This window comes from Montipora foliosa, chromosome 6, assembly GCF_036669935.1.
Source record: "Montipora foliosa isolate CH-2021 chromosome 6, ASM3666993v2, whole genome shotgun sequence".
In the NCBI taxonomy this organism is placed as follows: Eukaryota; Metazoa; Cnidaria; class Anthozoa; order Scleractinia; family Acroporidae; genus Montipora; species Montipora foliosa.
This window is the reverse complement of record NC_090874.1, coordinates 22478590-22489328: the sequence shown is the minus strand read 5'-3', so window position 1 is coordinate 22489328 and position 10739 is coordinate 22478590. Positions and strand designations below refer to the sequence as shown.

At 42.2% G+C, this 10739-nt stretch overlaps 1 pseudogene; it reads left to right on the top strand.

Annotated features, from left to right (window-relative positions):
• The first annotated feature begins 956 nt into the window (after positions 1 to 956).
• The window catches only part of LOC138006992 (ATP-binding cassette sub-family C member 4-like), a 27659-nt pseudogene continuing 17876 nt past the window's right edge, over positions 957 to 10739 (top strand).

The following is a 10739-nucleotide window of genomic DNA, read 5'->3' as shown; positions in this document are numbered from 1 at the left end:
GACCTATCAGCCGTTTTTAAGCCCTATCTGTTTCTATGGAAATTGTGCAACCCATTCCCACGCGCGCCAAAATCGCACGCGCGTGGCTTAAGCATGCGCACTCAATTGACCGCTGTGTTCCAGAGCTCTCGATCCGAGGCGCTGGCCAAGAGGATGGCAGCTCTGGGAACGAGAATGAGCTCATCAAAGCGTAGGTGCCAGTTAACTACGCGCGAGACGTGACTGTCAAAGCGTCACGTCAGCTACAACATTGTTCTACACAATTTTTTTTTTGTTGTTTGGGTTAGTCTCACGAAAAAGCAATTGTCGTGAAACTAGCTCAAAAATAAAAATTGTCTAGAACAATGTTGTCAGCGACGCTTTGACAGCCACCTCTCGCGCTTACCGTGAGCTTAGGCCACCCATGATTAAAGACGAGCACTCACGGTCCAGCCCGTCGCTTCAGCTCTACCTCCTCCCCTCCCCTGTAAAAAAGAAGTTTCCTTACACGGACCACAGGCTCCCCAAGCTGAAAATACGTGGTGTATGCGACAGCTTGTGTGAATTGTATGAGAAAATCACCGATCGTAAAAAAATTGTGTAAATAACTATCTCCTTTGAAATAAAGTTTTCCTACCTCAAATGTGTGACGAACTTGTCTCTTGTGCCGAGTTTAGAGCCATTCTGACGCCGTTTAGTGAAGTTATCCGGAGACCGTTACTAAAAGAATATTCTTTTAGTAACGTGGCACAAGAGACAAGTTCGTCACACATTTGAGGTAGGAAAACTTGATTTCAAATGAGATAGTTCTTTACACAATTTTTTTACGATCGGTGATTTTCCCATACAATTCTCTATATACACAAGCTGTCGCATACACCACGTATTTTCAGCTTGGGGAGGCTGTGAAGTAAATAACTTGCGGCAGCAGCTATCGCAAACCCCACATTCGGATAACCTACCCTGAATGCCAAAGGAACTCTTCTCCAAGATCGCAAGGAATGCTTTTTAATACAACGACTTTTCGCTGAGCGTACCGTCGAAAAATGGTGATCAAAAGATTGACCAACCCAATGGCTAAAGCGTCGCTTATCAGCAAGTTTTTTACATTTTGGTGAGTTAATTATAAGCTTAATTGAAGATCGATGTAATACTGGTATCAGGATGGAGTTATTTCAATGATTTTAAGTCGCAATTAGCCAGTTATAGTCTTTGTTCGTCCATCCAAAATTTTGTATATTAAGCAGTTCTTTTCTTTCTCTTGTTGGTCCCAAGCTAAGGGAAACTGAAAACAAATTTACAATGCTCATGCAAAATCTTGGGACCATGTGTATTTTGTGCACCCCTCGACCGACATATCGGTCGACATGTCGACCGATACTCGACCGACATGGCGGTCGACGTATCGACCGACAATCGGCCGATATGTCGGTCGAAATATCGATCGACAGTCAGCCGATATGTCGACCTCGATATGTCGGTCGACATATCGACCGACATATCGGTAGTCTATCGGTCGATATGTCGGCCGATACGTCGGTCGACATATCGGTCGATATGTTGACCGATCCATCGGTCGAGTATTGGTCGATATGTCGACCGATAGCCTACCGACGTTCCGCCGATACTTCACTGCTTCTTGCGTTTTGGTGAATGTAGCTTGTGTCCCAGACGTAATTTAACCAAGGTTAGAACTTCTGCCGAGCAGCGCAGAAATCCCTGATCTACTTCCCGCTTCTCAGAGGCTTAAAAAATAGGGAGCTTAAGCAACGACAACGGCGACGGCAACGAGAACGTCACGAATTTGCATATTTAGTGGTTAAAAACAATAGCTTCGCACGCCCTGCACGTGCGTTTTTCACTTTTGTCCGTTTCGTTGCCGTCGTCAGCAAAACAACAACGTGAAATAGCCAAGTTTTTGGTTTTATGAAGAACGTCAGCACTTGAGGATGAATTTTCATTTTCTCTCCTAAAATGGAGTGCCGTTCCGACTGGTGTCATCTTTGAGGAATCACCACACCCTTGTCATATTAAAAACGTTGAAATAGTCACGAAGCGATTAAAATAACGCAAATTTATATTTTGAGATGACGTTCTCGTTGCCGTCGCCGTTGTCGTTGCTTAAGCTCCCTAATCAAAGGGACGACGCCAGTGAAGGCCAGATAGCACGACAGCTATGGCGGTGTGAAAGTGTTGCTTAGACGTGAATTCGTTTTTATTTTTATTTTTTATCATGATTCTTTTGTAAAATGCTTGCGTAACTCTTCTAAATTTTAAGTCGTGCAGTACCCCTCCCACAGCAAGGTAATGTAACAATAAAAAAAAACAAAAAAAAAAACAGCGAAAACATCAGTGCAATGCATGGGCAATTTTAAGAGTTGTTTGTCTTTCATCTGTTCTATTCCAGCACCTTGTTATCCTTCATCGTCCTTATCCTCTCTCCTGTCATCTGTATTTTGTGTGTATGGAAAGAGCTCACTGAAGTGAGGCCTGAACGCTACTGTGTGCATGTGATGGATGAAGAACGTTCTCTGATCGACAGCATCAAGAACTTCTTATGCAACACCCAAGGACAGAGAAAAATCTCTGACCCGGGTGGGAATCGAACCGACGACCTCCGGATTAGATCACAGTTGCTCTACCGACTGAGCTACAAGGCCAGACGGGAGCAGGCCGTATTTTGTGTGTCTGGCAGTATTTCACTTGTGTCTTGCTTAACAACGACTGAAATTGCAGCACCTGATCCGCACTTAAAGCCTTCAGAAATTTTTGAGGTTGACCAAAAAAGGATGAAATGCTTATAGCTTATATATCTTACACTGACAGTCTAAGCTTTTGGCATATATTAGAAGACAGTCGACCGATAAACCACCGACAGTCGACCGATATTCCGCCGACAATGAATGGTCAACTCATCGGACGAGTGTCGGTCGACGTATCGACTGATACGCGACCGACATGTCGGTCGACATATCGATCGATACTCTACCGACATGTCGGTCGACATATCGGTCGATATGTCGACCGACATATCTCGGTCGACATATCGGCCGAGTGTCGGTCGATACGTCGACCGACATATCGGCCGAGTGTCGGTCGATACGTCGATCGCCATGTCGGTCGAGTATCTGTCGACATGTCGACCGATATGTCGGTCGAGGGGTGCACAAAATACACATGATCCAAATCTTGGAGGGACAAGCACAGACTATAATTTTTGGTGATTAGAGACGTCTATTTTTTTTAGATATCGTTGTAGCTCATTTTAGGTCATTTTAGGTCATTATAGATAGCTTTGTGGCTCATTTTAGGTCATTTTAGAACCTTATAGGTCATTATAGGTAGCATTGTGGCTCATTTTAGGTCATATATTTTAGGTCATTCTGGGTCATTTTAGATACTGCAGCGCTGTAGCTCATTTTAGATCATTAATTTTTAGGTCATTTTAGATCATTCCTTGTTTAATAGTAACTACGCGATTATCTTCCAAACTTTTATTCAAATTATGTTGAAATACGCAGCTGAATTAATATGCAGCACAGGAGTTTCGGGCTTCCAATAAGCTCCATTTTCATGCTACATGTAAATTTTAAGCTAGTAAATAATGTCACTTTTCCCTACCTATAGATGCAACCCTCTGAGGTCTAATTGGTCAGTTTTGGACACGCGTATAATAGCAGACCAAAAAATCCAATTTAACTTACACTCAAAGTCAACTGTCTAATTGTTTAAAAATCAAAGCTGAAAATTTTGTCAGCCAGGTATTAAGCATTAGCACACTTTACGAAAAAAAGGGGTTTTTTTTTAAATCATAGTAGCACTTTAGAAAGGCTTGTGGGAACTAGACAATTAAAGTATAAGCGTAGACCTGTGACATCACCCCGCGAACAGACAGAGATGTTGAAGTGAGGCTTAAGGCAAAGGTTATAAAATACTTTGTGAGCCGTGGCTGCGAGCATGGTGATCGAGCCATGCGAATCACACAGTTATTGAAAGCTAAGTGTTTTAAAATGGGTACTTAGACAAGTAAATACTGTTTATCAGTGCTGTTTGAAATGGGTGCTTTAATAGACTGTCTTATAATTATGTGAGACTTACATTGCTGGCATGACTTGCTGGCTCACAGAATGATTGTCCAGCCCCCTCAAAATTTCGTGTTAAGTTAGATGTGGTACTGACAACTTGTTAATGACAACTTGATTTAGCGGCGTAGAGTAATGGTGCAGTTGTGTGAGCAGTATGTCTAGCTCAACAATGTGGCATAGTTTGACTCCCAGACTTGACATCACATGTGGGTTGAGTTTGTATTGGTTAGAGAGTGAATTCTGTTCTGAGAGGTTTTTCTCTGGGTACTCCAGTTTTTCGAGGGCTCTGAAACCAACCAACTGTATGGTTTGACATGAGTTAACCCATTGATTCATGAAGGTTCCTCATTGACGAGTAAAATCGTCTGGCATTAGACCGAGTAAAAATTAATACTTAGTATGGTCGGTGTAGGCCGGTTCAGGTGTCAAAGGGCATTGTCCCCAGTTAATGCCCCAACGCTATAATACACTTGATAAATGTCATCATCATCATCATCATCATTATTATTAGTGGGTCTAATAGTGTTGATATTGTATGTTTTAGGTGGCTCAATGATACATTTAAGAAGGGTTACAAGCGCCCACTGGAAAATGCTGATGTTTTTCAAGTTTTGCCTGAAGATGAGAGTAAAATGCTGACAGACAGATTAGAAAAGTATGTTCAGGATTGATAGTCTTGATATGTATTAAGAGGACAATTTAGACGTGCAATTCCAGTCTCAGACTGTTAAAAATACATCATTTAACTGCAAACCTCTTTGTCTGAGATAGGATGCAGCTCTATACAACCTCTAATTTCATAGGATCCCTTTAGGATGAAGCTCTATTGTTTTTAGAGTTAAAGTCCATTGTTTCTTTTGTATCGTTCTTTGTGTCCATTGTTTTCTGAACCAGTCCTGAGAGCTGTTGTAATAGCTGCGTACTGACCCCTTCTGCATCCTGGTGCAAAATTGTTGGTTCATTTGTTTACATACATGTACATGTAACTAGTAGATTTGATTGTCAGTGACTGTACATACTACAGCTGTGGTTAATGAGCACTCGTCTGTTATTTAATATGTAATACTTTCATGAAAAAAAGAAAAGTAGGGCTGGCGAAGTGGTGGGAGTACTCACCTCCCACCAATGTGGCCTGCATTCAATTCCCAGAATTTTGACGTCATATTTTGGTTGACACTACCCTCTCCAGTTGGTACTTGGGTTTTCCCCTGTCCTCAAAAAGCAATGTTATTTTGATTTGATTTGCATTAATTTGAGTTGATTTCAATTTACAGTTTCCTTAATTAATGTGCCAGTGCTAGAAGACTAGATCGACACTAGACAGTCCAGACTAGACACTTTATAAATAGAGTTCCTTTCCATTCCTTTCCTTTCCTTTCCTTTCCTTTATGCATCCATTTTTTAGTTATCTTTGTTTAATCCATGGCTTTTTCATTGCTTTTTATAGTCTATGGAATGAGGAAATTCAAGATGCAAAAAGAAAAAACAGGAAACCAAGGCTTAGGAATGCTTTCATTAAATTCTTGGGATTTTACTATTTATTTCTTGCTGCACCTGTGTTATTAGAGGTGAGTTAAAGCTTGAATGTCATAATTTTAAAAAATCTCACAAGGTCTTTGAGTGGCCCAAATTTTGACTCACAAGCCAGATTGCTCAACTAACAGTAGGTCGGAAAAAAAGAGGCCGGGCGAAGAGCCGTATCCAAGGCATGCAAAGGAGAAGGGTAGGGAACTTTAGAAACAATCTTAATCTTAATTCAAGATGGCACTGAAAAAGCAGGCCAATGAAAAAAACAAAAATTGGCTAAAGCTCACCATATGCACATGATTAAAAGCTTTGTTCTCCTATTGACATCATGGCATCTGACAGGATGCGGCGATGCGGATCTGTATGGTAGTTTCCACACATTTTTCTGCAATGAGCCTGGCCACTGTCAAAATATAAAAAATATCCGGTCGCAATGTTGCGACAAGATATATTGCATATGAAAATTTATAATATTTGCAAGTTTAAGAGAGTTGCATATTAAATTGTATCATATCGTAGGGAAAATAAGAGCCTGCAATACATGTGAAAATGGTCAATGATCGAGGGAATGGATCATGGTCCTTTTGCTCCATATCTCCAAATTGAAACAAAATTCATGACGAGAAACAAAATGATTTTTTATCACTTTATTTATTTTAGCAAAAGTTGCGGCATAATGCCAACTGCTATCCATTTTATTTCAACGGTGAAAGCTGGTCACAAGTTGGCGACTCCTCCATCTATTTTAATCTGAAAGAGAACAAATTCAGTCACAAATGCGACTTTATTGGTCGCAATTTCGAGTCCTGATTTACCATAAGCATGCAAATACATTGTACGGGCCTTATTATTATTTTAATGTATAAAGTAACTGTTTAAATTTCAGCATAATCACTGCCATAACACTGCCATAGGGCATACTGTTCCATGCGACCATAGAGCATTCTTCCATTTAGAAAAATGCTGTGATCATTGGTATACCGACAACCATGCCCACTATGGATGAATACATTGACCACATGTTGGCAGAAAACCAATCATTGGATGAATAAATTGACAAGCTTTTGGCAGAAATGCCTGGCAACTGCCGGGGCTATCCTGGATGAGCCACTACCAGAGGAAGAAAAGAGACGATTGAAAAGACCTTGCTTTGCTTTGCTTTGCTTTGATTCTGCTCACTTACACCTTCTTTGGTTATAGCTTTGCTGTACTTGTTCCCAACACTTTTTCCTTGCCCAAAATAGTCCTGTGGTGCTATAAGAGGAAAGGAAGCTCTCCGGGTGGTCCAAATGCTGCTTGCCAGGCTGCAAATGCTCAAAAAAGCTTTGAAATGGCTTCTAAAGTTCCTTTTGCAGCTCATGTGGAATCCAGGTGCAGTGGGACAAAAGGAGCAGACCTTTTTTTACCTCTCCTGCATAGCATCCAAACACCCTTTTGTGCAGAGTGCATAGATCTGTGTGGTGTTGGGTTGTTGTGAAGGCAAGGGGTGTGTGGAGCCTCATTTCTCTGCCTCCCTGAAACTTTGTCCCAACCCAGAGGGGGCTACAAGGAACTACAATGCCTTCCAGGTTGTTGATTGGACTGTTTGCACCTTTTACCATAGTGACTGGAAAAATGTTTGGTGCCTTGCAACTCACATTGGCTAGAATGTTTTCACATTTTGCTGGATGGAAAACGAAGCATACGCAGGACAACTCCACGAGGTTTTGTCGTCCTATGATCCAGAGTTTGTGGCCCAAATTGGCCACCTCCTGGAGAGTGGGCACTTGACATTTTCTTCCTTGGACGCAGGCCGTTTCTACACTGTGTCCTTCCGCCAACATGACTTACTTTGACACCCACTCCTTTCCGACCTAGAAGGCATTTGGAATATCCAGTCGGCCTGCCTTGCAACCTGACAGTTGCACGGAGGCCTTTGTGGGATTCCAAACCAAGTCGCCTGTGTTGGGCAGGAGCGGGGTCGTTATGGCCAGTGCTCGGATCCAGAAAACCCAGGGCAATGGACATCCCTCCTTTCCCTCTCTTTAGCAAGTTGCACCAGCTTGGCTATATATGGAAAGTGCGGGGAGGAGGAAGACCCGTCCTGCAGCCTGCAGCCTGCTTTGAACACCCCACCATATCAGCTTGGCTCTTGGGAGCACAGACCCTCAAGGACTTTTTGAACAACAGCAACAACATATATTTTACATTAGACAGAATTATTAAATGGATAAAGGGTATTGGCCTCCTAAACTAACAAAAAAGTTTACATTAAAGTGTATACTAGTACTCTATCGCACCGAACACAATGTTGTGTATGGTAAGATGCAAAAAAAAGCTTTTCTGTCTTTTTACAGCAGTCTGAGAGGAGAACTGTAATATTATAAGACTTAATTCATTTTAAAAGTTTTTTTAAAAATTTCTCACGAAATTTGTAGATACTTTCTCGTGTCATCAAAGACTCTGCACCTATTATCATTCCTTCTATTACTTCTTTAATTATAAATACTTCGCACACAACTAGCACCTACCCCGGAGACTGGAAGATTGCTGAAGTGTCACCAATTCTGAACGAAGGTGATTTTGAGGAAGCAGGAAACAATAGGCCAATCTCTTTATTGCCTATTCTTTTTAAGGTATGCGAAAACACCCTACCTGACAGCAAACAAGAGGTTAGCAGTGAACCAGAGCGGAAACAAAAAATGACACTCCACTGAAACTTCTCTTGTTGCCTCCACGGACACTATACTTGAGGCGATCGACAAAAGAAAGTTAACAGCTGTCGTTTATTTGGACATGAGCAAAGCTTTCGGATTAGCATCAATCACAGCATTTTATTCCGAAAATTAAAAGCCATTGGGCTGGCCTCATCGGCAATCTCCTGGTTTAACAGCTATTTGTCCCAAAGATCCCAAGTAGTTCGCATCAATGCTGCGCTATCCAATATGCCTTGCCTGTGAATTGTGGAGACTTGCCACAAGGTAGTGTGCTTGGAGCCCTGTTATTTAGTATTTAGTTTTTACGTAAATGACCTTCCAGCAGCCAGTGAGGTGTGCTCAACCGCTTGTTATGTAGACGACACGAAATTGATTCTTTTGTTCACAGTTGACAAATCTCATGCTGCTGAAGATGATATCAACAAAGATCTACAACGAATCTGTGATTGGTGCTTTGTGAACCATCTCCTGCTGAACCCAGACAAGACAAAGTTAATGGTGTTCGGCAGTCAACAGATGATTTGCAAATTGCCAAGCTTTTAAAAACTGTCTTTCCTGAGCAAGGAACTCTTGCCAGCAGACTCCGTTAAGGACTTAGGAGTGATATTTGATCCTACTCTGTCTTTTGATTGTCATATCACAGCTCTCGCTGCTTCTTGTTTCTCTAGGCTTGCTCAGATAAATCATGCAATTTAGCAAGCTTTCAATTCAAACTTACTTGTAAGTACTAAATACAATATGAGCGACGGTATTGTATCGGATATACAATGTCGAGCCAAAGGTGAGACATTTTATATCCGATACAACACGGGCGCGAATATTGTATTGTGGTGATGAAATGTCAGCATTTAAGTGTTAATGTACACTAGGTATTTTTGGTGATTTAAGACATTTTAACCGTGAAAATTGAAAGAAACATTTATGTAAATGAAGAGAAAGCTGTATCAGAAATACAGATATTGATTAATAAAACATTTCTTTTGTTTTCCCATCATGAATTAATAATGAGTTATATAATTATAATTAACACGCTGGTCTTTTAATAGTAAACTCTATTACTGTTCCACAGTCTGGTCTAATACATCTGACAAAAATTTACTTAAATTGCAACATGTACAGAACTTTGCTGCTAGAATAATTAGCGGAAAGAGAAAATTCAATCATATTACTCCAGTGCTACGGGACGGGTTTTGCTAAAAGCAGGCCCGCGGCCCACGGCCCGCGGCCCACGGCCCGCCACGGCCCAGCGGCCCAGCGGCCCAGCGGCCCAGCGGCCCAGCGGCCTGCGGCCCACGGCCCGCGACGGCCCGGCGGCCCGGAGGCCCGGTGGCCCGGAGGCCCGGTGGCCCGGAGGCCCACACAGTTTTGTTGTCCAGCGGTAAATCCACGCGCATGCACAGCTTTGCATCGGGTTTGGGCGCACAAATGAAAGACGGTGAGTTTGAATTCGTTTACCATTTTAATAATCATTTCAATCCTTTTCGATCCTTTCTTTCGTTGCATGTTGCTAGGTGAAAAACGTTGTAATTGTCTGTTGTTTTCGTCTGTTTACAACAACAAACAGAAACAAGGATTCAAATGATTAAAATGGTAAACGAATAGGCCATTTCCGAGTTCATATCCGCCTCCTCTTCAAAGCGAGTCTGAGTGCAAAGTTTTTGTGATGGTAATTAGTTCTTCTACTTTACATATGAATGAAAACTAATTTTCATAAGAAAAACTTCGCACTTAGACTCGCCTTGAAGAGGAGGCAAACATGAACTCGGAAATGGCCTATTCAACCTCACCGTCGTCCATTTTGCACGCCCAACACCCGATGCAGATCTGTGCATGCGCGTGGATTTACGCTGGAAAAAAAAACTGTGGAAAATCCGGACTGGGCTACCGGGCCTCCGGGCCTCCGGGCCTCCGGGCCTCCGGGCCGCCGGGCCGTGGGCCGTGGGCCGCTGGGCCTTCGGGCAGCCGGGCCGCCGGGCCGTGGCGGGCCGTGGGCCGCGGGCCGCTGGGCCGCGGGCCTGCTTTTAGCAAAACCCCTACGGGACTTACGGTGGTTATCTGTAAGACAGCAATTATATTTAAGAGACGCTGTTTTTGCGTTTAAATGCATGACAGGTTGCGCCCCTGATTACCTTAGATCTATTGTAAGTTATAGTTACCAGAGGCCAACTGAAGTTTCCTGTCCTGTGACATGAAATTCACAGCAGTTAAAATAATGTTCCTTTATTCAGAACAGCCACCGGTCAACGGTCCTTCCAGTATAGAGCTGTAAGCTTATGGAATAGTTTAGATAAAGATCTTAAATTAAGTAAAAATCATGAATGGAGTTTTTAAACGTAAACTTAAGCACATGTTATGGGACATTTAGGTATTTGATTCCTTAGGCTAGTTATTAATTTTTTCCTAGTTATTTATTTTTTTTATTTTTTATTATATTGATCACCGAAAAGCCCCT